The sequence below is a fragment of the Camellia sinensis genome, chromosome 7 (genome assembly GCF_055761805.1).
Source record: "Camellia sinensis isolate YWXY chromosome 7, ASM5576180v1, whole genome shotgun sequence".
Classification (NCBI taxonomy): Eukaryota; Viridiplantae; Streptophyta; class Magnoliopsida; order Ericales; family Theaceae; genus Camellia; species Camellia sinensis.
In genome coordinates this window covers 45,524,182-45,551,714 of record NC_138967.1, presented here as the reverse complement: position 1 = coordinate 45,551,714, position 27,533 = coordinate 45,524,182, and the positions used below count along the sequence as shown (strand labels likewise).

Below are 27,533 nucleotides of genomic sequence, written 5' to 3'. Positions count from 1 at the left end.
AACTGCCCAAAAAAAAAAAATATTTTTTTGGGTTGGCCACCAAAACGACGTCGTTTTTGCGAGGATTATCTCAGCCATTGGTTCCATTAATGGGACACGTGTCGAGCCATAAAAGATCACTGTAGAGGATCACTTCAGAAAATGACTCTAGAGGATCCAGACGCAAGGCAAAGTGGAACCAAATAAAAGCCAACACAACCACACATTAATTTAAAAATAAAAATAAAAATAAAATCACTAAAATGAAGTTCAGTGATTGAGCAACATTTTAAAATTAAGTGGACAAGCCATGTAGCATCACAGTCTCAACGGTGAGCCCTGGTCCGAACCCAAAGAGCACGCCCCACTTCGAGCCCCCTCACCAGTGGTCTTGAGTCTTTCCTTTGTTGAACTCTTCCCCATCTCATCCAAGATAAACAACACACATGTGCTCAACACGTTACCGTACTCACTTGGCACGTGCCGCGTGGCTCGAAACTTCTCAGGCTTAAGGGCCAACTTTAATTCCACTTGGTCCAAAATGGCAGGGCTACCAGAATGGGATATGTAGCGATCCTGATTTTAACCCGTTTCTTGTGGTGTTTTGGGCTCAGATTGGTATGGTTTTGAACGGTGTTACGCATCTTAGTTTCCCTTATATTCCCCTTATTTTTTGTTATCGGGTTATAATGGTGTGTTTGGAACAGGTAATGTCTCCAAATCATTAGATGCGAATCCAACTCGAATTGTGCCTTGCAGAGTTGTATCGGAAGTTAATTCTTTCATATTTTGCCACTTCGCTGAGTATGTCGGGAGTCGAGTCACCCTATACAGCTTACGAGAGTCGAGCTGCCCGGTCAGCTTGCCGAAGCAAAAATGCAAAATGCATTCGAAGTTGCTTGTCCGCTCGAGCGGAGAATGTTTGGTTTCAGAAGTTTGACCTGTCTGCAAAAGTACTGAGAAAGTGTATTCGACGCTCGAGCGGGGCTTTCCACGCTCAAGCAGACCATGTTATATCAGTTCGTGAATCTGATATTTTATATTACTTTTGTATATCTCTCTCTAAAAACATTTCCTCTCCTTTCTCTCTACATTTCTCTACACAAACTAGATCAGAAACCTTGATTTCTCAATATCTATTTGAGTTTTGCCATTGCTTCTTCATCAAAGTGGGTTATCATCTCAAGGGCTTCGTTTTGTGCGATGAAGATCGAGTTTCAATACCGTTAATTTTGGGGGTTTCATCTCATTTCCTCTTCAAAACTTGAGGTAGGGATTTTCTTAGAATTATATATATATATATTTTCAAGATCTAGATGATTTTCGAAATCATCCTTTGATAGCTTTGAAAATTGATTGTTAATTCAAGAAGTTAAGCGATTTTGAAAGTGGATTTGTCTCTTGTTCTTTTAAAATGATCTTATGGGTTTTGATCTTCGTTGATTGAAGAAAAGATGATTTTGGAAAGTTTTATTTCAAAAGATTTGAGTTGTATAGTTTTGGTAAGAAAACCTAGAATTTGGGATTTTTTTTTTTAAGAGACTGAAAATCCATGAATGATATTGTTATATTTATTTTGTGTGTCAAAATAAATGAGTGTTTGTAAAATTTCTTATTTATATTTATATAAATGATGAATTTCAGGAAATATGAGAATTGTTGTTCATTTTGGAAATTGTACGGGGAGCAAATATTCCGGCAAGCCCGTACTCCTTTCTTCCGAGCTCCGTCTCTGTCCGATCACCTGCGAGCACAACAGCGATGAGCTACCCGGCGGTGTGTGGCTGGAAAACCCCTCCGACAATCAAGTTAGAACACACACACACAGGGGATAGATAGAGAGAAGGGAGAGTGTTGAGTGTTTAGTGTATGTCTCACCAAATGTTCATCTGTCCGCGTATGGGGGGCGCAGACATGCTTATATACCTTCTGCGCCCCAAATCTACTCCCAGTAACCTCTCAACACGTGGCACTGCTATCCCATCCTTTAACATAAACCTTGCTGAGCATCACCTAACCCAACTACCTGCCCATTCTCCTGGGAGCTCGACAGCCGGGTAGTTCTATCCCGGCCATCGTCTGCCATGCTGCGCTTCATGCCCAAGTACTCCAATAGCTAAGCTCAGATGAGGACCGGACTCGGCGGCATCTCGGCAAAGCCGAGCTCGGGACTACTCACGCTTATCTGCGGTCGACCTACCTGCCGAGCAAACAGGTACCTCGGTCCAACCTTGCCTTTCTTGGCGATGGACTTTTCACCTGACCGGCTTCGCAACCACGGATCCTTGCAGCTCGGTCAATCAACGCGCTGCCTTAACCGAGCAGCTTCCTTCAAGGCCGGGCCACACAACTTGGCCCAACACCTGTTCGGCCCAAATCTGTCCGGCACAAATTCCATATCATTAATCTCCCTCTCAATTGCCTCTTAATTCCGTCCGCTGAAGCGTGACTGAGATTACCTATCCTGACCGGGGTAATACTTCTTCAGTATGCAAAATGGCGACCGAGCTAGTTGACATTCCTATCTTCAAAACTTGCCCAGTTCAACTCCTTGGTTGACATTCCTGTCTCCAAAAGTTGCCCGGTTGACCCCTCGACTCTTCATCCTGTCTCTTCAGTTCTGATGCTGTCATAAATGGAGACACGTGTCAATCCTCTGTTGGTCCTCGAGCAGCCAACCCAACCGTTCCCTCAATTTTGAATTTGGGCGGCCTCACCGCCCCTATAAACATGCATCTTCCTTCTTCCTTTGATCCTTACTGACTCTCTGGCATTCCAAGCATTTCGAAGCTGCTGTGCCCTCGCCAAGCTTCCATTCTCCTTCCTGCTCTGTGTTTGCGTTGGAAGGAACTGCATTTGCACCAAATCTTGGTAAGTCCTCTATCCCATGTCATTTTCATTTGATATTTCTTCCTCTCTGGTACCAAATCTGCAGGTTTTAGGGCCTTCCCCACCAACAACCTTCAATGCCCCTTAGTTTCTTCATTTTTCTTCAAACTGTTCTTCATTTTTCCTGAAGAACACTGAGGATCTGGGGCTGACCGGGCTCCGGATCTTCATTTGATCCAAGAAATAAGTTTAACCGAGCAAATAAACTGTTTGCTGTAATCTTAGCAAAAACCGGAATGGCCATAGGACTTGGCCGCTCAACCGGGCTAACAACTGGTCCGCTTGGGCGACCGAGCTCCTGGTTAGACTTTACGACTGTGGTGGTTTGGCACAATCCATGGCCGAGCTAAAGTCAAGCTCGTTTTGCGCGACCGTGCTTCCTCTTATGCTTGCCATCCTTTTTCCTGCAGAGTCCAAGGGGACCAAAGACCAATTCTGAGGCTCATAAAGACCGAACTGCCACCCATTCCTAGTATGTGCCAAACCACCTCGGTCAAGCTAGATTAGTCAGCCACATGGGGAAATTCCGCTTCCTGGTGGATACTCCGGCTGCGCTAGCTGCGTTCAGGGAGGAGTACGGCATCCCGGCCGACGTCCACCTTAAGCTCGCAGAAGAAGAGACCACGCCCTGGGGCAGATCAAAACAATGCCCCTTCACCGTGCTGTCCATCATCGAAGGAGGCCTTCGTTTCCCTCTCAATCCACTAATCACCGAATTTCTGCGCCGCACCGGGCTTGCACCCACTCAAGTGTCCACCAACACCTACCGGATAGTAAACGGTGTGCATGAATTAAATAACCGGTTAGGCATAAACCTAGGTTTAGCCGAGATACTACGGCAGTATATCCTGGGGCACACCGGCGATGGCCTCGCCTACTACCTTAAGATTAGGCTGGGCAAAGAAAAAATTGTGACTGGCACACCAGACAAGGACTTGCATGATGACGATTTCTTCTAGGTGTCTGGCAACTATGAAACAGCCGAGGTACCGGGCTGGTTCATAAGCAAGAACTTTGGTTCCACGTGTAAGCTGTTCAAACTTGCTCGGTTAGCTTACTTTCTTCATAGTTCTGTACTTAACCATTTTTCTTGTTTTTTTTGCAGCAATCCAGGCCTTGCAAGCCAACTACCAATACCCCAATGTCGAAGCCATTAGGACCGCACTTCGCTACCGTGACCGAGATTGCAACGAGTTGCTCGGTTACACTCCAACCTACAGATACTCTGCTCTCCGCCGGAGTAAAGTTACAGACTTTCTCCGTGCTCCATCACCTCCTCCAGATCCAATTTTGCCAGATGTTCCACTAATCCGGTTGACAGAAGAGCAAGAGATGGCCAAACGAAGCCGAATCAAAAACCTGCTCACCGCAACGTCTGCCGAGATACCGAGCGTCGTCATCCGCTCGCCAGTCGCCGGTCAGTCAAGGGGCGCCATGGTCGCCCTAGCTTCTCCAGCTACCGGGCAGTCAAGCCAAGCAACACGCCGGGCTGGCAAAAGAGCTCGCGCGGACCCGTCTGCCTAGCTGATTACCGAACTATCCACTGAGCAACCTACCATCACAGCTGACCCAACGCCAGCATGGAGACCGCAGCTCAAGCACCGGGGAAAGGAGATCCCGGCAACGGCCTCCGTAAAGGGAGACAATGAACATCTTCTTGCCTTTGATCTCTCCAAAGCCCTTCTCCTGCCGAGCGACGTGGTTGGCAGCGACCACGTTCCTGACACCCGGCTAGTGAAATCAGCCGTGAAGTCTATGACCAGGGTAAAAGTCTTAATCTTCTACTCCAATTTTCACAAGTGTTTGCACGGTTTCTTCTCTGATCAGGTTTCCTTTTCGCAGGCCATCCAAAAACAACACTTAGTCATGGAGCGCATCCACCGACTTCGGCAAAAGGCAGCCAACACTGACAGCCAAGTCCAAAGCCTCCAAACCGAGCTTGGCCGAGCAAAGTCCTCACTTGAACTTGCCAACACCGACAACAACCGGTTGCTCGGCCAATTCGACGAAGCCGAGAAAAAGAGGGACGAGCTCCAGGCCGAGCTGGACGCGCTCAAGGAGTCCAGGGAGAAGGATTGTGAAGACACCAATAATGCCGGCTTCAAAGAGGCGGAAGACAACTACAAAAAACAAGTCTTCGCCACCCAGGACATATATTTCAAAGCTGGATGGAAGGCTGTCTGTCAATAGCTCGGTCAAGGTCCAGACACTGACGTGTTTGCTTCTCCACCGGCTGTCTTCTTACCGACCTACCTCATTCCATACGCCAATGACGTCTTCAGCGCGCTGCAGGCTGAGGCTGAGGCTGAGGAAGGACTCGAAGAAACAGAGGCAACCGCTGAGGGAGATAACCAAACTGAGCAGGTGCAGCCCGGCCAGATTGGAACCGGTGTCCAGGACCAGACAACAACGGTCAACCTGGAAACTGATGAGGAATTCCCAGACCTCTCCCCCTTGGCTTAGTTTTCTTTTTTCTTTGTCTGCAAATGTAACCGGGCTATGTTCTCCACCTTTTGTATTAACTTTTTATCAATGAAAAGCTTTAATTTCATCAAGTGTTTGCACGATTTTCTCCAACTCTATCTTCAGCAAAACATCTCGGTATAAGTAGCAGAATTGAACTTCTTCAATCGAAATAACCATCTCGGTTAGATCAACAAAGTTGAACAAATCACTATGTCTCTCAACCGGAATAAACCATCTCGGTTGAGAATGCCTAAGCTGAACAAAACATCAACTTCTTCAACCGGAATAACCATCTCAGTTGGAACAACAAAGTTGAACAAATCACCAACTCTTTCAACCGGAGTGAACCATCTCAGTCGAGAATACCTAAGCTGAACAAAACATCAACTTCTTCAACCGGAATAACCATCTCGGTTGGAACAACAAAGTTGAGCAAATCACCAACTCTTTCAACCGGAATGAACTGTCTCAGTTGGGAATCCTAAGTTGAGTAAGTCATCAACTCTTCCAATTTGAGTAAATCATCTCAGTTAGGAATCCTAAGTTGAGTAAGTCATTAACTCTTCCAACCGGAGTAAATCATCTCGGTTGGGAATCCTAAGTTGAGTAAGTCATCAACTCTTCCAACCGGAGTAAATCATCTCTGTTGGGAATCTCAAAACAGAACAATAATCAAAATGCCAAAGCAAAGAGGACACTTCTATGTATTGACAAAAAGAATTACATTCTGAAGTGTAAGCCAAAAAATTCCTTTGCACAAAAAGAAAACTAAAGCTAGAAATAATACAATTTGAGGTTGGCCGCATTCCATGGCCGGGGTATTCCTCTACCATCGAGATCCTCCAAGTGGTATGCCCCTTTGCCCGCCAGACTGGTTATCTTGTAGGGTCCTTCCCAATTTGCCCCTAGTTTGCCTTCATCTAGCACCAGGGTGTTGCCCATAACTTTCCTCAAAACCCAATCACCTACTTTGAACGGTCTGGGGTGCACTGTTTTATTGTACTTCCTTGAAAGCTCTTGTTGGTAGGCAGCGATGTGGATGAGAGCCTTTTCTCGGCGCTCTTCTACTAGATCCAATTCCAGAGCAATGGCCTCGGCGTTTAGCTCGGGTTCAAAACTTTCACTTCTGAGAGTGGGCATGCCTACTTTCAAAGGTATGACCGCCTCCATGCCATAAGCCAAAGCGAATGGAGTTTCCCCGGTAGAACGCCGCGAGGTAGTTCGGTATGCCCAAAGGACGCTGGGAAGTTCCTCGGCCCACTTTCCCTTAGCCTTCTCAAGCCTCTTCTTCAGTCCGTCAAGAATAGTCTTGTTTGACGCCTTGGTTTGACCGTTGAACTGTGGGTAAGCCAGAGTGGAGTTGTAGAATTTAATCTTCAAATCTTCACAAAACCCTCTGAATAGGCGACCGTCAAACTAGGTGCCGTTGTCAGAGATCAAAATTTTAGGGACGCCGAACCGTGTTACCACATTCTGCTAGACAAACCACTTCACGTCTTTCTCCTTGATTGTTGCCAAAGGCTCGGCTTTAACCCACTTGGTGAAGTAGTCTGTTGCCGCGATGAAGAACTTCCAGTTGCTTGGTACTGTTGGGAGCGGCCCCACTATGTCTAATCCCCACATTGCAAAAGGCCAAGGGCTGGTTAGGGGAAGAAGTTCTTTGGCCGGCTAATGGATATGGTGTGCAAACTTCTGGCACTTCTCGCACTTGCGAACATATTTCTGTGCGTCGGCTTGCATGCACGGCCACCAATAGCCTTGTGAAATAGCGCGGTAGACCAAGGACCTGCCCCCTATGTGACTGCCATAAATGCCTTCGTGAATTTCGTACAAGAAGGGCTCCATGCTACTCGGGTGCATGCACTTCAGATAAGGACCGGTGAAGGACTTTTTATACAACGCTCCAGATGGAGATAGCCAAAACCGCTCTGATTTCACCCGGACTTTGTGCGCTTCTTTCTTGTCGGCTGGCAGAGTCCGATCTCTGAGAAACAGGGTTATAGGGTCCATCTAGAAAGGACCTAGCGCGGCGCAGAATACATCCGTCTACCCGGCTTCCTCTATGCTTGGCCGTGGAAGGAATTCAATTAACAGGGGGTTAAGAGATGTACAATCAACCATTAAAGCGAGGCCGGCCAGGTCATCAGCTCGGTTGTTCTCTTCTCGGCCAATCTGTTGAACTCTGATTGCTTGAAATTGTTTGATGTGTTCCCTGACCAAAGCTTGGTACTTTGCATTCTGTCGTCCTTTGCTTCATAAATCCCAGCGACTTGGTTAACCACAAGCTGGGAATCACTGTACACCATTAGCTCAGAAGCCTTCATCTGAAGGGCGCTCTTGAGTCCGGCCAAAAGTGCCTCGTACTCAGCCTCGTTGTTGGATGCTGGGAAGCCAAGGGTGATAGAATGTTCAATAGTTAGGCCATCCAGCGAGATAAGAACGATACCTAGCCCGGCACCGTGGCGGTTTGACGCTCCATCAATGAAAAGTTTCCACATCTCCCCCACAAAGAGCTTCCAACATTCTGAAGGGTCCTGAGAGTTTCGAAGGTCGATGAGATCACGGTTGTTCGGCTGTTCGGCTGAACATTCTGTGCCGACTGGTTCCACTTCAGCCCCCCTTGATGATTCGACATCGGACTCGGCAAGTTGACCTACAATGCCCAAATCCGTAGGTGAATCTCCAAGCTGCGGTATTATGCCGGCCGCAGGCTCTGTGCTGTGTGCTTCCACTTCTTTCCCTCTTGGTGATTCGGCACCGGACTCGGCAAGTTGATCTACAATGCCCAAGTCCGTAGGCGAATCTCCAGGTTGTGGTATTATACCGGCCGCAGGCTCTGTGGTGAGTGCTTCCACTTCTTCCCCTCTTTGTGATGCGGTACTGGACAGAGCAGGTTGGACGGTGATTCCCAACTCCATTATCGTATCACCATGTGGTTGATTTGTACAAACTGAGGGTGTGCCGGAGGGGTGCGCAAAGTCCGCGTCGCCAACTCTATCAAGTTGTTGTGTCTCGGTCGTGCTTGCGTTCACCTCATCATCTGCCACGGTAATGTCGATCGGGCACACCAGATGAGTTCCAGGTGAGAATTCCGCAACGAAATCGGCCAAGGTCTGGGCTTTTATAGCAGTGCGCGGCTGGAACTTAACATCAAATTGACCTAATTCGACCGCTCACTTAAGAATTCAGCCAGAGAAGTCTGCCCATTCAAACAAGGCCTTAAGGGGGAATTCGGTCAGAACGATGATGGTATGCGCGTGAAAATAGTGCACCAACTTCCTTGAAGCCATCATCAATGCTAACGCAAGCTTTTCCAACGGCAAGTATCTCAAATCTGTCAGTAGCAAGGTCTTACTGACGTAGAAGATTGGGAGGTGCTTAATTCCTTCAACTCAGACAAGCATCGCGCTGACTGCATGCTGTGAGACGGCAAGGTAAAGATAGAGTACCTCTCCTGGCTTTGGTGTAACCAACAGTGGCAAAGAAGACAGATACTCCTTGAGCTTGGCCAAAGCACGGTCACATTCTTCGTCCCACGAGAACTTTGATTTCAAGGCCTGAAAGAAAGGGCGGCAGCGATCTGATGACCGGCTTATAAATCGATTAAGCGCGGCGGCCATCCCGGCTAGATGCTGCACGTCCTTAGTCGAGCTGGGCTGTTTCAAATTTTGCACGGCACTGATCTGAGTGGGGTCTGCTTCGATGCCTCGGTTTGTGACTAGGAATCCCAAAAAAAATTCGGATCCCACGCCAAAGGCACACTTAGACGCATTCAGGCGCAGCTTGTGTTTTTTGAGAATGGCGAACATTTCGGCCAAGCCGGATAAGTGGTCTCCTGCATGCTGGCTTTTAACCGCCATATCATCAATGTAGGCCTCCATTGTCCGCCCAAGCAAAGGAGCAAACATCTTGGTCACCATCCTCTGAAAAGTTATCCCGACGTTCTTCAAACCAAAAGGCATGACTCGGTAGCAGAAGAGTCCCCTTGGAGTCGTGAAGGAAGTAATCTCTTGGTCGGGCCCATGCATGGCAATTTGGTGGTAGCCGCGATAGGCATCCAAGAAGCTGAGCCGATTATGCCCAGCCATCAAGTCCACAAGCTGGTTGATACGGGGCAAGGGGAAGCTATCCTTTGGACAAGCTCAGTTGACTGTCTTGTAATCGACACAAACTCGCCACTTCCCATTCTTCTTGGGCACCACTACTGTGTTAGAAATCCACCAAGGGTAGTGCACTTCTTGAATTGCTCGTGCCTCAAGCAAGTTTTTCACTTCCTCTGCAACTACCTCGGCGTGATGAAGCGCCGATCTCCTTGTTCGCTGAATGACTGGCTTTGCTCCGGGGAAAACATTGAGGTGATGGCAGATAAAACTTGGATCGAGGCCGGGCATATCGTAAGGCGACCATGCGAAGACTTCGATGTTGGTCATCAAAAACTCAACCATCTTGGTCCTTTCTGGGGCCGTGAGGCTGGAACCGAGCAGGAAGAACTTATCCTGCCACTCCATATCAACTCGCACCTCCACCAATTCCTCAACAACTTTGTCCTCTGCCTTGGTGCCCACATCGTCAAGAACTCCCCGATCTTCCGGTCGTTCTATCATTTGAACGAAGCCTTTGGCCGCACGGCTCCCGTTCACTGCCACGAAGCATTGTTTGGACATGAATTGATCTCCCCAGATCTCCTCGATTGCCCCCATAGCCGAGGGGAATCTCATCACCTGATGGTAGGTCGGCGCTACGGCTTGCATGGCATAGAGTCATCCCCTTCCAAGGATTAGATTGTAAGTAAAAAGAACTTGTAACACCCAGAACTCCACTTGCTTGACCATGGATCCCGCTTTGACCGACAGGATAATCTTTCCCAAAGGCCACTCCGGTTGTCAGTTGAAACTAACCAGTGGCGAAGTTGCCGAAGCCAAGTCTGTCTCCCGGAGCTTGAGCTGCTTGAACGCGTCGTAATACATGATCTCGACCGAGCTTCCCTGATCGATCAAGATCCATTTGACATCGAATTCCTTGACGCAGAGTGTTACTACTAAGGCATCGTTGTGCGGCGTCTGAATACGCTCTAGATCCCTTGAGGTGAAACTAATCATATCTTTCTCTACGGTCTTCCCCCTCTTGATGGCAGGCTGTATCGACAAAACCTCCCTCATATGTTCTGCCTTTTTGATCATACCCCGGAGTTCGCAAACACGCTCCGGTTCCAATATGCCGTGGATGACATTAATAACTCCTTGTGGTGGCGCATCTCGGTCATCCTGTCCCCTGGGCTCAACCGGAGCCTGGTTCGCCTTTATGTCCCCATCAATGTAAAGGTCTAGGTGTCCGGCCGCGACTAGAACTTCTAGGTGTTGCCTCAATGGCAAACAATCCTCAGTCCGGTGGCCTTGCTCGCGAAGAAACGTGCAACGATACTGCGGATTGTAGCCCTTTTGTCCGTCGCCCAACTTAGCAGGAAACCGGACATACTCATCGTCTCAGATTTCACTAAGTATGCGATAGATTGGAATCTTGAAGACTGTGGTTATGCCAGTCCTTGCCTTCAACCTTCTGTTTGCCTCCGCTATGTCATCTCGGGGGTAGTCATCCCGGTCATTCTGACGTCCTCTACCCCGGTTTTTGCGATTCGAGCCACGGTCCGATTCCTCTGCTCGGTCACTTAAACGGCTGGACTCTTGCCCAACTGCGTGCACTTTGCCTGCTGTCTTCTTGTCTGTTACTACCGGAGTTGCCTTCACGGTAGATACTGACGCATCATCCTCCACTCGGCTGTGCTCATTGATGCGCTGCATGAGCTGGCCCATGGACGTCGATTGGTGCATGGTAAGCGAGTCCCGCAGTCTATGTCCGACTGGGAGACCACGCTTGTATTGAGTGATTACAAGGTTGACCGGGCAATCCAAGATCTCGTTGAAGGTCTCCCAATATCTGGAGTTGTACGCCTTCAATGTGTCGCTTGGTTCCATCTTGACACTCAGTAGGTGATCCACTTCTTTTGGTGTTTTAGTGTTGGTTTTGAAGCGCGTGACAAAGGCTTCGGCCAGCTAATGCCACCTCTCAATACTCCCCTCCGGTAGCCTTTTAAACCACTTCAAGCCTAGTTTGCCCAAACTTGACGGAAAGATGAGGCACATAAGAGCATCATTCTGCCTATGTCCAGCCATGACCTGTCGGAAATGACTTACATGCATGTAGGGATCGGTTTTCCCGTCGTAAAGCGTGAACTTTGGCTGGTGGAAGCCTGCCGGAAGCAGTGTTGTTTCTATTTCCAGGGAGAAAGGAGTGGCACTTAACCTTGCCAAATCTGAATCCACTAGGAGTGGTGCTGCTTAGCGGGGTGGAGGCATTCCGACTTCCTCGCTGGCGTGAACCCTGTACGATAACTGCTGGAACGCCGGTATCCTCTGAGTTTCCTGCCGGCGAGCCCGCTCCCTTAAGACCGCCCGTAAATCCTCTGAATGAGCGGAGTAAAAGTACCTCGACGTCGTCACTGGACGTGAGGGCTGGTAAGTGCTATCTTGCGCGCTAGACTTCTCTGCATGCACGTCGGAATCACCAACCTTGTAACTTCTGGTAATAGAAATGGACGGAGTGCGTCGCTGACTCTGGCCGCCTGAACGGCGGGATGGGGTGCGCTCACTGTGGTCATCCACTCCAGCTACACCCTTCCCTTTGACATGCCGCTTGAGGTCTTCCATCTCCGCCGCCATTCGCCGGATGTCGGCGTCTTGGTCCCTCAACTTGTGTTCCAGACGTCTGGCGTGTGACTCTCTCCGCCGCCGATGACCGTCTAGACTCCGCGAATGACCATAACTTCTCCCACGCTTATCCCGCGCGTCCCCCGATTGCCCTCCGGGGAATGTCTCCAAATCCGCCATTGGAAGGATGGCGGGATGTCCCTCTCTCCTTCGAATAAACTCCGGGGTGGCTCCGTCGATGGCAGACAACGGAATCTCATCGTTGTTTTCCATGAACGGCGATCAGATGAGCTTGGAAGACAAGGTTTTGTCTGTCAAGTTCCCACAGACGGCGCCAATTGTACGGGGAACAAATATTCTGGCAAGCTCGTACTCCTTTCTTCCGAGCTCCGTCTCTGTCCGATCACCTGCGAGCATAACAGCGGTGAGCTACCCGGCGGTGTGTGGCCGGAAAACCCCTCCGACGATCAAGTTAGAATACACACACAGGGGATAGATAGAGAGAAGGGAGAGTGTTGAATGTTTAGTGTATGTCTCACCAAATGTTCATTTGTCCGCGTATGGGGGGCACAGACATGCTTATATACCTTCTGCGCCCCAAATCTACTCCCAGTGACCTCTCAACACGTGGCACTGCTATCCCATCTGTCAGCATAAACCTTGCTGAGCATCACCTAACCCAACTGCCTGCCCATTCTCTTGGGAGCTCGGGAGCCGGGCAGTTCCATCCCGGCCATCGTCTGCCATGCTACGCGTCATGCCCAAGTACTCCAGCAGCTAAGCTCAGATGAGGACCGGACTCGGCGGCATCTCGGCAAAGCGGAGCTCGGGACTACTCACGCTTATCTGCGATCGACCTACCTGCTGAGAAAACAGGTACCTCGGTCCAACCTTGCCTTTCCTGGCGATGGACTTTTCACCTGACTGGCTTCGCAACCACGGATCCTTGCAGCTCGGTCAATCAACGCGCTGCCTTAACCGAGCAGCTTCCTTCAAGGCCGGGCCACACAACTTGGCCCAACACTTGTTCGGCCCAAATCTGTCTAGCACAACTCTGTCCGGCCCAAATCTGTTCGGCACAAATTCCATATCATTAATCTCCCTCTCAGAAATTATTGTTCAAAACGTTGAAATAGTCTTGAAATGACTAATTGTTAAGGATACTTGAGAAGAGGGAATTGTGTTATTCCTTGGATGATGAATTGGAATAAAAGTATTTATATCCATCTTGTGTTATTGGAATATCAATTCATTTGATTACATTAAACTTTCAAAGTTGATTTGAAAACTTGCATTGAGAAAAGAATTTTGAGAAACAAGTTTCCATGAATTAGTTTTGGGGTAAATACGATGGTAAGTCTTGACAGGTGGTGTAGATGAAATTGAATATGTGTCAAGCCTTCCAGTTAATACTGGTAAAAATGACAGATTATTGGTGTCGAGCCTTCCAGTCAATGCTGGTAAAAATGACAAATTGGTAGTACTTGTATAGTCTACTTGTAGACACCAACCTAGGGATTACCAGAGTCGTATTTACCGCTTTTGAAATGAATTGTTAAGTTTTGAAGAATTGAAATTGCATGATATCATTGAGTATGATGGTTTTCAAAGATGAAGGTGTGATTTTATTTCAAAAGGGCATAGCATGGCATGTGCATTTTATCTCTTGAGACTTGTATAAAATGTATATACTTTGTTAAGGACTTCCTACTGGGCTTTATGTTCACCCTACGGAATTTTTGTGCAGGAAAAGATGTGATGCCGCCAAACTAGAGGCGAGCAAATGTGTGTTAAGAGTATGAGACTCTCATTTTGTTGTGACTCTATGTGTAAGCGAAGGGCTATATGTGTGTAGGTTTGAATAACCGTTTTGTGTAACCAGGCTCAAGTGTTGGAAATTTGTAAACCCTTTGGGGGTATTTATTTGTTTATTTACTTATTGTTGGATCGTATTGTTGCATAAAGAACTATTGTATCATGTAATGTAAGTTTGAAGATTTATATTCAGTTTTCCTTGAAAGAGCCATGATTGTTGTATTATTATTTGGGCTAGAAATTCGGGGCGTTACAGGCTATCCAGAAAAGGAAATTCTAATCAGCAATGTTCAAGGGTTGGAATGCCTCATTTAGACTCTTCTCTATGTTCTTGGAAATAAGCCCTGGAACATCCTTGAGGAGATGGAATGTAAGGCCCACTTCATGAAGATGCCCATCGATGGCACCGTCGCTATCTGGGAGGATGGTTTGGGCCGCTGAGACCAACTCAAACAACGGCTTCTCAACCTCGAGAATTAGGTCCGATGCAACTATAATAGCAGTTGCACCGTCACCAAACAAGGCCTGGCCTACAAGGTTATCAAGATGGGCGTCACTAGGCCCACGAAAGGTATCTGCAGTGATTTTCGAGCACACAACTAGGACCCGAGCACTTTTCTTGTTCTCAGCTAATCTTTGGCTAGGCGGAGCACGGTGCCACCGGCAAAGCAACCTTGTTGGTACATCATGAGGCGCTTGACAGAGGGATGGAGGCCGAGGAGCTTGGTGAGTTGGTAATCGGCACCGGGCATGTCGACGCCACTAGTTGTGCAGAAAACCAAGTGGGTGATTTTGGACTTCGGCTGGCCCTATTCTTTGATGGCCTTGGTTGCAGCCTCTTTGCCTAGTTTTGGGACTTCAACAACCACCATGTCTTGCCTAGCATCTAGTGAAGGTGCCATGTAGGCACACACATTTGAGTTTTCTTTTAAAATTTCCTCTGTCAAATACATGTACCTCTTTCGGTTAAAAAAAAAAAATACATGTACCTCTGCTTAATCATGGACTTGTCACTTGCATTGCACACCACATACACAAAATAATAATAATAATAATAATAATTAGAATATAATAAATATAGAATACATCAATTGCTTGGAATATTTCTTTTCGATTCTATGAATATAGAATATTTTTATAAAATAAAATACAATGTACGACAAAATGTGAAGCCCACTTGTGTAGTTCACAGGACTCTTGAACTCATCATTTATCTCATATCGTTACGTTATTTTTTAAAAAAATTCTTTGCACTTAAATTTACTCATTCTGTTTTAAAAAATACTTAAAATTGTTAAAAAATTATTCCTAAATTTATTCCCAAGGGAATAGTATGTGTGTGAGTGATTTTCTGACCACACTGCCAACTTAGTATTCAGTTGGAGAGCACTGGCAGAATAAATGGCACCTGTCTAACCTGCAGTAGAAAGAAAAGATTCCGATGGTGGTTCGTCCACCCGGGGGCACTCCGACGATCAAGTCAGTATATCTCTCACAGATAATTCAAGTGCTTAAATCACAGTTCTTTATATAAATTGTGTACCTTAGACCCATGGGGGTGCCTCTCTTTTATGGTTAACTCAATCCTAGTCCTAACAGAAGCCTGACTTCTATGGACTCCCATTCAGTACTTGCTTTGGACTCTACAGGAGATAAGGATAGACTCCCTAAGGGGGTTATCCCTATCCATCCTGAAGTCTTTCTTCATTCTAGGACTCTTGTCCCTTATCCGCTTATCTCAGACTCCGATATTTTCAGAGACAACCTCGGCCTAGCCGAGATCATCTCAGCATCATGACCAAGACACGTGACACGTCGGCTGACACATTGGCGTCACCTTGGCCACGTGTTGGTACTTGAAAAATATATCCCCACAACTGCCCCCTAGGTTTTATTACCTCGGCATCCTGAGGTGATGGAACCTATATATGTGCTTCCTGTCAATACGTCGGCTTAAAGACTTCTAGCCGAGATCATCATTAAAAGGCCGACATGCCTTCTTTAAAGATCAAGACTTCTAAGGGCTCTTCCTTGTTTATGAGCTGTCGTGCACAAACAACTCAACTATTGCAGCCACGCGTCTTCCACTTACTGGATCGTACTCCGGACGCGCTTGTAGATTATTTTTGCGCCTGTATGCGCCGTCTTACGGATTCGTTTTTCTAGGACCATTAATTTCATTTTTGCCGCCGTTTTAAGTTTAATCAAAACTCTTTCTTTCCCCCGTCTTTTCGTTTTACTCTTTCGCGTCTGAAGCTCTTTCTCTCTCTTTCTTGCTTTACCCTTCGAAATCCTCCATTGCTCAAGCTTCCAAAGCTTTGCAACCACCATCATTCGCTTTCTTCGACTAGGTTCGTGCTGATTCTCCAGTCCACCACCGTCGTCTGACCTCGACAATACTTAACACCGGCTTCGTTCTTCTTCTGGTAATCCACTATTCCTTCTTATTTCAGTTTCTTAATTTTTTCTTGAACTTGTCGCCATTACTGCCTTGCTTAAACATTCGATCTGTGAATCATATATCTGAGTGCGCTTATTTTGTGATTTTGCTCTTGTTCATGTCTTGAATGCACACATTGTTCACAACTCTTCTGCACTGTTTTTGGCCTTATACCCTCCGTATTTGCAATGTCTCTGATAATCCTTCTATGTTCTTGATTCTGAAGCACATTCATGCTTTTCTGTTTTCCAGATATTTGCGACTCCAATCTTTGTTTCTGTAGATTTAGGTTTGGGATTTGCTTGTAGAACCCATAATCATTTGGAAAAACTGAAACTATTTACACAATTTTTTGCCCAGCTCATACTTTAGGTTTTTGCTGAGGTCGCCATAACCCTTTTTAAAATACCTTTCTGAAATCCATCTTCTTCTTGTTAAGCCGACATCATGGGAATGTAGAAACACAGGGTAGACACCCCGATGAAATTAGAGCACTTCAGGCAGGAGTTCGAAATCCTAGCCGATGTCAATCTGAGGTTGACTGGGGATGATGACTCCATCATGCCTACTGATGACCCCATGCCCTTCCCTGTAGTCGCCTTTATTGAGTGTGGACTTCGGCTCCCACTTAACACCCTTTTCCGTGAAATACCTCATTATTACAAATTGAACCCAATGCAACTTGCCATCAATTCTTATCGAACCATCAATGGTATCATAACACTAGCCAAACAAGAAAATGCTAGGATCACTCTAGCCGACATCCAATTCTGTTACACTATGTGTTGCCTCAAAAAAGACACCGGCTATGTTTATTACCTAAATCCAAGGTCAACCGAATACAAAATCGTTGCCGACCTCCCTGACCCCAACAAGGGAGCTGGGGATGACTATTTCATAACTTCGGGGAACTGGGAGTTCGCCCCAGATGAGGATCTCCATCTCTTCCCTCTTCCTCGTTCAGTCTTTGTAGAGGGTAATGGTAAGAGCCCTACATTCATACTTACTTGTTTTCTTTCAAAGTCTTCAGTATTTTATCTGTTTCTAACTTCTGTTTTTCTTGCAGCTATTCCTAAGCCACCAAAAAACTTCTGCCAATCCTTCTATCCCAGCATGGATTTGAAAAAACTTCTGAAGTTGCCAATTCACAAACGAAAGGCGCCTCTGCTCCTTAACTTTATTCCAACATACAGGTCGGCTTTGCCCGACGTCTCTAAGAGGAAAAAGAAAAGCCTTTCTCCACCCTCTGCCACAACTCCACAAACCGCGTCCACATCTCGGACAAACTAAGGATCAACCTCTGATCCAGCTGAGCAACCGTCAACCTCGGCTCCATACTTGATTCCTATATCCCAATGCCGCCGTCGACGCCAAACAATTTCTTCTACCGAGATGGGTCGCCCAAAACCAATTGCAAAAGATCTCCTGGCTAACATTCCAACTGATGTTGATGCCCAACCAGTTCCAACCCAACTTCCAAAGCCAAAAAGAATAAAGAAGGCTCAACCAAAGGCTGAAGTTACTCAGACTGAGTCTGACGATACTTTGCCGATTTCCAAGTTGGCTGAGAGTGACAAATCTCAACCCTCTGCTGGGAAGAGGCGCTCTGAGGCCCAGCCATCCGAATCACCAAAATCAAAAAAGCCGAGGTCATCTTCTACCACAACCTCGGGGTCTAAAAAGCTTGATGCCCCTTGAGCCCCCGCAATCACTTTGGAAGATAAGCCTATTATGGCTAGTGATAGCGCCGATGATATCAATGTCGGTGTTGCCCTCAGTACTGCTCTGCTTCTTCCAGGCGATCTGGAGCGAAACGCCGAGTTCAGCGAGTACGAGAACTACGCTCTGATGCTTCAGCACACCGTTCAGGTAAGTGTTTTTGCTTGGTACTTTTTCTTTCTTTCTCTTCATTTTACACTTAAAATGTTTTCTAACACTTCTGTTTTCTTTCAGGCCATCCAGCTTGCCCACTCTTTCTCAATGCAATCTTTTGAGAACCGAGAGAGGCTTGCTGAGGTGAAGAGGGAGGTCTCCAGTCTTCAAAAGACTAATAAAAGTTAACAATCAAAGATGAAGAAGCTGGAGTACCAGGCCGAGGCTACAATCAAAGCTCAAATTGATGCCGAAGAAAAGGCTGAATCTGCCGAGGCTATTAGGAAGGTTTCTAAGGCCCAAAAAAGAGAGGCCGAGGAAAAGATAGATCAGGCCCAAAAGGAGCTTCAGGAGGCCTTGGCCACTAAAGAAGCCGAAATAAAAGATGCCGACGAGAAGGCATATGCCCAGGGCATGGCCGATGTCACGGAGGCCTATGAAAAGCAAGTGAAGCAGGCATGTAGCAGGGGTTTCACCCTTGGTTGGATGTCTCTTCTGAAAAAGCTTGAGGTCCCCGAGGACTCGCCTCTTCGGAAAGCCGACGCCATTCCTCTTCCATTCCCTCCAACTCCAAGTCCAGCCTAATCTGATGGTGACTCTGAATCGGAGGGGAAGGGTTTGGTGAGGAAGCCAAAAGATGCTGCTGGGGCCAAGTCCCCCTCTCAGAATGAGCAAGTCCAGGACTTGACTCAAGATGAGGAGGGTGATGAGGTTCTCAATGATGCTGCACCTGAGAAAGCACCAGCCGACGTCCCCTTTGCCGAAAAAAGCCTTGACGAGACTTTGCAAGAAATTGATGCCGAGCTTGCAACAGAAAAGGCGGCCGAGGTACCTTCTCAACAGTCTTCCACTGTTCAAACCCAGCCTGTTGCTGATGCTGGAGAATCTTAATTTTGATGTCTTCTTCCTTTGTCTTTTGTACTTTTGCTTCTTCTTTATCTTTTGAAACAATGTAAGCTCTTTGTATGGCCGATGTGCCCCTTTTTTTTGTTGAATGTTAATACAACTTTCCTTCACTAAGCGCTTGTACCTTTGTCTTCTCTTGACTGCTTTTGCGTGATTCTATACTTAGAATATTCTGCATGTTTTTAGCATACTCTTCCTTCTTTGTGCAATCTTCTCGGGGTGACACGCCTCGGATATACAACTTCTCAGTTTAACTTAACTTGTAAACTTTTCTCAAGTTTCAACAAGTGTTGAACATTATATCGGTTTAACTTAACTTGTAAACTGCTACAAATTTCAACAAGTGTTGAACATCATATCGGTTTAACTTCAACTTGTAAATTGCTACAAATTTCAACAAGTGTTAAACAATGATCTCGGTTTAACTTCAACTTGTAAATTGCTACAAATTTTAACAAGTGTTAAACAATGATCTCGGTTTAACTTCAACTTGTAAATTGCTACAAATTTCAACACGTGTTAAACAATGATCTCGGTTTAACTTCAACTTGTAAATTACTACAAATTTCAACAAGTGCTAAGCAATGATCTCAATTTAACTTCAACTTGTAAATTGCTACAAATTTCAACAAGTGCTAAACAATGATTTCGGTTTAATTTCAACTTGTAAATTGCTACAAATTTCAACAAGTGTTAAACATCTTTGTCTTCTCTCTGCCCCCTAATGTGAACCTGAGTTCTACTTGGGTTCTCATTATTTATGCATTCCAGAAACAACATTATGTATCTTTATCAATCACAAGTGTTGAAGAATCTTGCTAAAATTTTATTCATGACGTCGGCAAAAAACAAGTCAAATCTCAATGATAGAAAAATTTCAGGTTACAAGTGTTCCAGGGTCTTGGCAATGCTTTGCCTTCATTATCTTCAAGCCGATATGCCCCATTGCCCAATACTGAGGTGATTCGGTAGGGTCCTTCCCAGTTTGGGCCAAGTTTTCCCTCTCTAGGGTCCTTCTTGTTGCCGACGACTTTCCTCAGGACTAGGTCGCCGACTTGAAATTCTCTTGGATTGACCTTCTTGTTATAAGCTTTTGCAAGTTGCTGCTGGTATGCTGCGAGCTGGATTGCAGCTTTCTCTCTTCTTTCTTCTAAAAGATCCAGATCTCGGGCTAAGAGTGCATCGTTAGTCCCGTTCTCTACTCCCTGGGTTCTGATCCCAGGGATGCCGACTTCCAGCGAAATGACAGCTTCCGTGCCATAAGTCATGGCAAATGGGGATTCCCCCGTTAATCTTCTTGGCGTAGTTCGATATGCCCAGAGTACATTGGGTAATTCGTCTACCCACTTTCCTTTTACTGCCTGCAACCTCTTCTTTATCCCATCCAAAATTACTTTGTTGGATGCTTCTGCTTGCCCATTGCTTTGGGGAAAACTTGGTGTTGAAAAGTAGTTCTTGATTTTGAACTTTGCACAGAAGCTTTTAATTAGCTTACTGTCAAACTGTGTTCCATTGTCGGCAACTATTGCTCTCGGAATCCCAAATCTGGTGATGATGTTTCTCCATATGAAGTTCTTGACATCCACATCTCGGATCTTGGCAAGAGGTTCTGCTTCTATCCACTTTGTGAAGTAATCTGTTGCTACCAGTAAGTACTTTATTTGTCCAGCTGCTTGGGGCAATTGCCCAATGAGATCCATGCCCCATTGGACAAATGGCCAAGGACTGGATACAGGGTTCAGGTCAGCAGCTGGCTGGTGTATCATGGGTGCAAAGCTTTGGCATTGTTCACACTTCTTCACGTAGGCTTCTGCATCTTTTTGCATGTAAGGCCACCAATACCCCTGGGTAATGGCCCTGTGAGCTAGTGATCTACCCCCAGCGTGGCTTCCACAAATTCCTTCATGAATTTCATATAAAAAATCTTCAACTTGCAAAAGGTGTACGCACCTTAAAAGGGGTCCAGTGAAGGACCTTCTGTAGAGATGTCCATCCGCTGTCAGACTAAATTTTGCCGACTTCAATTTGACCCTGTGTGCCTCCTTGTGGTCTTCTGGCAGCTTTCATTCTTTTAGGAATGCAACAATTGCATCCATCCAGCTTGGTCTTATGTCCACACACATTGTTTTACGCTCTATGGTCGGTGATTCTATGCTCGGGCCTGACAAATAGTCAATCATTATTGTCCTTGTTTTTCCAGTTTGTATTGAACTTGCCAGGTTGGCCAACGCGTTGGCGTGGCTGTTATCATCTCGGCTAACCTGAAGAAGTCAACAGTTACGAAACAAGGCTGGCAGCCTGATGACCTCCTTCACGTATGCCAACATTCTTTCATCTCGGGCTGCAAACTCTCCTATTGTCTGATTCACTATAAGTTGTGAGTCACAAAAAACTATTACCTCATCTGCTTCTGCTGCTACTGCCAGCTTCAGTCCTGCAATCAATGCTTCATATTTTGCCTCATTGTTTGAGGCCTTGAATCCCAATCGAGTGGACTGTTCCAATATCTCTCCATCTGGGGATATCAATACTACTCTTGCCCCGCTCCTTGTCGGTTTGAGCTCCCATCAACGAACAGTCGAAAGGAGTCGCCAATGTAAATGCTGCAGGGTCTTAGTTTTTCTTCTTTTCTCCGTTCTTTTGTATTCGGCTGTGCTTCTTTTTCCTTGCTTGGGCATCGCTCATCTCGGCTCAGCGGAGCCCGGTGTACGATGGATTATGGCGTGAATTCGGCCACGAAGTCAGCCAAAACTTGGCCTTTGATTGCTGTTCTCGGCCTGAACTCCAGGTCATACTGGCCCAAGGCCACTGCCCATCTGGCAATTCTTCCTGTTAAGTCTCCTTGTTGCAACAAGGACTTTAGTGGGTGTTCTGTTAGTACCACAATCTTGTGGGCCTGAAAGTAATGGTTCAACTTTTTTGAAGCCATTACTAAGGCCAGCATCAATTTCTCTAAGGGTAGATACCTCGTTTCTGCATCGGCTAGAGTTTTGCTTACATAGTAAACAGCCCTTTGCTCCCCCTTTTCTTCTCGGATTAGTACTGTATTTATCGCATGTTCTGAAACCGCTAAGTACAGGAACAGCTCCTCCCCAGGTTCTGGATTTGAAAGAACTGGAGCTGTGGTCAGGTACTTCTTCAGATCGACTAATGCTTCTTTGCACTCCTCTGTCCAAAAAAAGTCCGTGGCTTTCTTCACCAAGTTAAAGAAAGGTTTGCACTTGTCTGAGTTTCTGCTGATGAATCTATTCAAGGCTACGGCCCTTCCAGTTAGCATCTGCACCTGTTTTGCCGATGTCGGGCTCTTCAATTCTAAGATGGCCTTGATCTAATCTGGGCTGGCCTCAATGCCCCTTCTAGTCACCAGGTATCCCAAAAACTTACTAGATCCAACTCCAAATGCGCACTTCGATGCACTGAGTCGGAGCCGATATGTTTTAAGGATTTCAAAGACTGCTTTTAGATCGGCGAGATGACCCTCAGGCTCCTTGGTCTTAACGACCATGTCGTCGATGTAGACTTCTACTGTTCAGCCAATCAGGTGTTTGAACATTTTGGTTACCAACCTTTGGTAAGTTGCTCTTGCATTTTTCAGTCCGAAAGGCATTACTCTGTAACAGTACAGGCCTTTTGGGGTGATGAACGCAGTCTTCTCCTCGTCTGGGGGGTACATGGCTATATGGTGGTACCCCTTGTAGGCATCTAGGAAGCTCATTCTTCCATGCCCTGAAGTGGCATCTACTAGCTGGTCAATCTTGGGTAGAGGAAAGCAGTCTTTGGGACAGATTTTGTTGAAGCTGGTAAAGTCTACGCAAACCCTGCATTTACCGTTTTTCTTTTTTACCACTACTGTATTGGATAGCCATGTCGGGTAGTGAACTTCTCTAATGGCCCTGGCCTTAAGAAGTCTGTCTACTTCTTCCTCTACTGCTTCGACGTGCATCAATGTCGATCTTCTGGCTCGTTGAATTACAGGTTTGGCTGACCTGTCAACATTCAGTTTGTGGCAAGTGACCTCGGGGTCAATGCCAAGCATTTCGTAAGGTGTCCAAGCAAACACCTCAATATTTGCTCTCAAAAAAGCTTCTAACTCTTTTTCCTCTTTTTCGGCTAAGCCCGAGTCGAGAAGAAAGAAGTGTTCTTCATCCCCATCCTGGACGAGGATTTTCTTTAGTGCCTCTTCGCTCTTCTCGACTGGCTCCTTGCCAACGTCTTCTAGGACTTCCACGTCCTCATCTTCAATTTCTGCCTTTTCTGGCTCTCGTATGCTGCAGGTAGATTTCATTGCTGTCATGGAGCAATTCTTCGCCTACAGCTGATCGCCTCTGACTTCCTCTATCCCATGCTCTGTTGGGAATCGCAATAGTTGATGCAATGTTGAGGGAACTACCCCCATCGCATGCAACGATGGCCTTTCCAAGATGATGTTGTAAGGGGAGGGTGTGTCGATGATGGTGAATTCTGTCTTGATCTTCCTGGTGCTAGCCTGCACCTCCAAGCTTACTGTTCCTTGTGGCCATGTCGGCGTTCCATTGAACCCAACCATTGGGCCATTGGTTTGTTCTATATCATCTGGGTGAAGGTCGAGCTCCTTGTAACATCGGACGTACATGATGTCACAAGAGCTGCCTTGGTCAATCAGGATGCGTTTCACTTGGCACTCTCCAACCTGGAGGGATACTACCAAGGCATCATTATGCGGATGCTGGACCATCTCTAGGTCGGCTTTAGTAAAGGTTATCATTGGTACCTGGTTCTCTTCTGCCCGATGTCTTTTCTCCCCGACTTGGTAGACATGTTGTAGGTGTTTTCCCTTCTGGGTCTCTCCTCGGATTTCGTTTTCGTTGACCTTCGAGTGGATTACGTTGATTACCCGAGGTCCTCCTGCCTGCGGTTGCTGTGCTGGGGGAGGTGGGGCTGCTGGTGCCTGAGGCAATCTTGCCCGTTCTTCTCTTGTCCTAGTCTTATCGACAAGGTCTCTCAGATGTCCTTGTCTCACCAGGCCGTCCAAGTGTGTTTTCAAGGCTCTACAACCCTAAGTTATATGCCTACCTTCATTGTTGTAGGTACAATGCCGGCCAATGTTTCTTTCCATGAGCTCTCCTGGAGTCCTCTCTGGTGTTCTGAAATAGGGCTAGTTTCGAATTTGATCTAGAACTTTGTGAATTGGGATTCGGAACACAGTTGTCACTGCCTGCATAGCCCTCAGTTCTGCCTCTTGTTTGAAGGATCCATTGTTACCTCGGCCTCGCTTCGACGAACCGTTTCCTTTCTCATGCTTTGTTTTCTTATGCCCCAATGTATCTTCCTCGGCTCTGGCGTACTTCTCGATTCTGGCCATGAGCTCTTCCATGCTTTTTGGCAATGTCTTTGCCAATGACTTTCGTAGTGGACAGTCATCCTTCAGGCCGTTCTTGAAGGATACGACCGCCACTTCTTGATTACACTCTAGTATTCGGTTGAATACCTCATAGTATCTCTTTGCATAGGCCCTGAGGCCCTCATCCTTACTGATCTTTAGAGCCATCAATGCGTCCACCCTCAGTGGCTGCAGCTTGTTTGTTACGAACCTGGCCACAAACATCTCGGCCAGGCCTTCCCAAGTCTTCACGCTTCCCTTTGGTAGTTTGTGGAACTAATCTGATGCAATCTCCCTGAAGGATGAGGTGAACACTTTGCAGAGCAACGGCTCATTCCCGTTATACAATGCCATTGAATTCAGGTATAATCCAACATGAAAGTTGGGATCTGACTTACCATCATATATTTGGAACCTCGGCATACTGAATCTCTTCGGTGCCTCAAACTTATCCAATTCCACCGAGAACGTTGTCCTTGGCTTAATAGGGGAAGTTATCTCGGCTTCGACATTCTGCTGCTTCCTCTTGAGGTAGTCTCTCAAGTCTTCTTTACTCCTTCCTGGAGCTCGGCTATCTTTTGACTTCAGTCTTTTCGGCATACTACTCTCGGCCTCGTGGTGGGCCCGTTTTGATCTTTCTCCGTTGGTTGTGTCAAAACACAACGCCTGCCCTTGAACATGCCGATGTTCTTTGGGGTCTGCGTCCTTTGTGTGATATGTCCTTCGGGACTCTTCTCTTCTCGACTCCCCTTGCTCGACTTCCCTGGGAGGCCGGTGAGAGTGCATTTCGCTCCTGGTGCGCTAGGGGGCTTCTGGGATTGCTTTCTGCCCTTTCTTCTGGGCGTTGGCCGCTGACATCGGCGTGTCCAGCAGCGAGTATGGTGGCTACATGACGTTATTTTGAATCATAAAATTGACGACCGATTGCAGGTCTGCCAATTTGTTTGCCATCTCTTTCACCTCTTCATCCCTTTGTAGGCACCTGTCCTTCCATACCTGGAGGTCGCCTTCGTTGTAGTACCCGCTTCAATTAGGTTTCTCTGGTATGTCGCTAGTCTGGCCGACGTCTTTTACTCCGTGAGCTTGCTCATGAGTTTCTGTGTTGGACTTGTCTCCTTTGACATCAAGGTCAATAGGTCTCCCACTCTCAGTAGGAGTGTCGTCCCCAATCTTTTCCTTATGTCCGTTACTGGCCATCTATTCTACTTTCTTTCCCACAGACGGCGCCAAGTTGTGTGAGTGATTTTCTGACCACACTGCCAACTTAATATTCAGTTGGAGAGCACTGGCAGAATAGATGGCACCTGTCTAACTTGCAACAGAAAGAGAAGATTCCGGCAGTGATTCGTTCACCAGGGGGCACCCCGACGATCAAGTCAGTATATCTCTCACAGATAATTCAAGTGCTTAAATCACTGTTCTTCATATAAATTGCGTACCTTAGACCCATGGGGGTGCCTCTCTTTTATAGTTAACTCAATCCTAGTCCTAACAGAAGCCTGACTTCTATGGATTCTCATTCAGTACTTGCTTTGGACCCTACAGGAGATAAGGATAGACTCCCTAAGAGGGTTATCCCTATCCATCCTGAAGTTTTTCTTCATTCTAGGACTCTTGTCTCTTATCCGCTTATCTCGGACTCCGATATCTTCGAAGATAACCTCGGCCTAGCCGAGATCATCTCGGCATCATGACCAAGACACGTAACACTTCGTCTGACACGTCGGCGTCACCTTAGTCACGTGTTAATACTCGAAAAATATATTCCCACAATATGTCATGAATTATTGTATGTCGAGGATTAATTTATTTAAAATCAATCAATTAGAACTCAACTCCTACACAACTGCATCAATATGAATTCATTTAAAATTGATATTTTAGAACTTTTAAACTTAACCTTTCTCTTTTCTTTTTTTTCTTTTTTATTTTTATTTGTTATGTTTGATTTGATTGATTACGTGTTCACAACGTTATCTGCTTTCAGACATTGGGTGGCTACATTCTATTTTATTCTGTTATGATTGACTGTTATTGTAAGGTGCATCATGAGCTTCATTTTGGAATTTTTTATTTTGTAATTTTTTTTTATATATTATTTATATAAAAAAATCAATCAATTATTGTAAATTGTTTAATTTATTATGTTAGTCAAAAAAATAATTAAATAAATAGATTATTTATTTTCAAAAATATATATATTTATTTTTTAAAGACCAATATGCCAAATTAAACAGATTATGGTTATTAAATTGATTGAATTTTTTTTTATTCAGGATTGAATTTATTTATGAATGATATATGTAAAATATCTTACAAAATAATTTATTTGAATCAAAATAAAATCTATAATGAGTACGGTAAACTCAAACAACAAATTCAGATCTAGAATTAATTACAAGTAGTTGACAATAAATATCGACATGCTCTGACCTCCCAATTTTATCAATTTTAGACTTGTTGTAGTGTTTGTTTTTTGGGTTGTGCCACGCTGCACACGTGGGACGTATGTAAAACAAAAGAGTAATACCAGGGATAATGAAAAAAATAATATGAAGATGATCATGTTAGATTACACATATAAGAAAATATCATACATTAATCAAAGAATGAAAAATTTTCATGAAGTATTTCATGATATTTTTTTTATGATCCCTAATATTACTCAAAACGAAATAGAGCGGGGTAGCTGATAATAGGATCTATTTGGTGCTACATTTTATTGTAAATTAAAAGATAGAAATTAAAATTATTTCTTTTCGAGCTTTCAGTAAATATATATATATATATATATATTTAATTATTTAAATTATTTTTGTCTAATAATTTATAAACAGAAACTACATTAAACAGATTAGCAAGACTCAAAATACAAAATAAAAATTAAAATTAAAATTAAAATTAAACAGCTTAAATAAATTGTACCAAATAGTCCCATCAATAATTAGAGAATGAAAAATTGAATTACTTTATGCTCTTCTTTGATTTCGATACTAATTTTGAATATTCAATACTAAAGGCGAGTAATTATTAACAATTTCCCTTATTCTTATTCCACAAACTTAGCTAATTAACAATTAATTTAATGATAAATGTCTCACTT

At 45.5% G+C, this 27,533-nt stretch overlaps 1 pseudogene; it reads right to left on the bottom strand.

Moving 5' to 3' along the window:
* Positions 1–274: 274 nt before the first annotated feature.
* LOC114282067 (chalcone synthase 2-like) lies at positions 275–27,078 on the bottom strand (annotated as a pseudogene).
* Between the last annotated feature and the right edge of the window lie 455 nt (positions 27,079–27,533).